Source organism: Alosa pseudoharengus, unplaced genomic scaffold (genome assembly GCF_046254945.1).
Source record: "Alosa pseudoharengus isolate Yale_2024_CS ecotype anadromous, Long Island Sound unplaced genomic scaffold, YU_APseudo_1.1 YU_APseudo_1.1_scf_16, whole genome shotgun sequence".
NCBI lineage: Eukaryota > Metazoa > Chordata > Actinopteri > Clupeiformes > Clupeidae > Alosa > Alosa pseudoharengus.
This window is the reverse complement of record NW_027468630.1, coordinates 11,428,144-11,429,808: the sequence shown is the minus strand read 5'-3', so window position 1 is coordinate 11,429,808 and position 1,665 is coordinate 11,428,144.

Sequence of the window (1,665 nt, the reverse complement as noted above, 5' to 3'; positions counted from 1 at the left end):
TGTGCAACAGCTTCCCACTTCTGGCGTTTGAAAATGCGTTCGTCCTCTATACTCAAATCTGATTGGTTTAATATCTGCCAGCGTGTCATGTCATTGGACCATTTGAACCGACTTCCGGCTTCAGGACACATGCCCTATCTTTTACAGAGCCCGTCTACGGACTGAAAACAAAGTGCGTACGCAATTAATGCCGTGCTAGAGAAACATAATGCTAAATATTAGGCCTATTCATTTTCGACCATATCATACCAAAGAGTTTAGAAGTACTCGTTCATCCTACGTGCGCCGCTACGTAGCCCTACTGGTTCTGTACTATATACCGCATAGCCTATGTGACACAGATGTAGTCTTATAGGATGAGTCAGTCGTTGGATTTGTATACATGTTTGATGTTTTCTTTCATCGCTTCATAATGAAATGCTACAGGAGCAGTACGCCCTTAACAGCAGTGTGAACATGGGTTAGAGTAGGTGGTAAACCTCATAAAAGAGCTGTATGGTTTCATTCTCCTAACAAAACAATACCATAGGGCTCTTGTTGTAGGAGGTTTACCACTTAGGCCTACTCTGAGTTAATTTACCCAGGTTTATCACTAAACCACGTACTTGGAATACTCCCCTGGACTACAAAGTAATCCACCACCCCCCACATCAGGGTAGGCTATTGGTGGGTCTGTCAATCACTCACACTTAAAATTGTGCTCCTGCATGATGATCCAGATTATAATGAATTTCCACTTTCTCTACTGACCATAGGGTCAAGGATCTGCAGTCGCCTGGCAGCTCATATCAAATCATAGACAGGCTAAGTAGGCTAGACTAGGATGTCAACATTGACTATTAACATAACATAACATATTCGCATTTTGGTTCCACGTTACATTTCCTGTCTTGGTCTGGTGGATCAGATGCTATTTGTCAGTCTGTTTATGAGTCCTATGTTTGTGTGTGCCTGTTTTGTTTTGAATCTATTCAAGATAGGCACAAAAAACTATTTCCTTTTGTTCATCGTGCCCCACCTGTCATGTCTCTATTCCCCACTAGTGGGGCCCACCCCACATTTTGAGAACAATAGGCGGCATAATGCAAAATCTTACGTTTATAAGGTCTTCTTCATGATCTATCTATCTCTACCTCCGGTACGCTCAGGCCAATCCAAACTTTTCTCATCTGTTGTTCCTCGTTGGTGGAACACACTGCCAGTTCCTACAAGGGCAGGGACATCCCTCTCCATTTTCAAAAAACTCCTGAAGACCCAGCTCTTTAGAGAACATCTCCTCTCATAGCAACACTTACAACAAGTCTTGCTGATCCTAGCACTCACCAGCCGTCTTAAACGGACACGTAACTGTTAAAAACAGCACTCACTGATGCACTTATTCTTACTGTACTTATTCTTATGTTTTTTAAATTGTCCTAATATTGTTGAGAATTGCTCTAAAATTTAAACTGTTTACCATGTTGTTAGTCGCTTTGGTTAAAAATGCGTCAGCCAAATGTAATGTAATGTAATCTATTATAGTTGTAGTTACCACCCCCAATCGAATACAGTCTGGAAGGCTAAAGAAAATGTAAGCAACTTGTTTTAGTGTCTTTGTTTAGTTTTGTGTAGTTTTAAATGCCTTTTGAAGGGTTTGCATTTCACGCAATATCCAAACCAAATCTG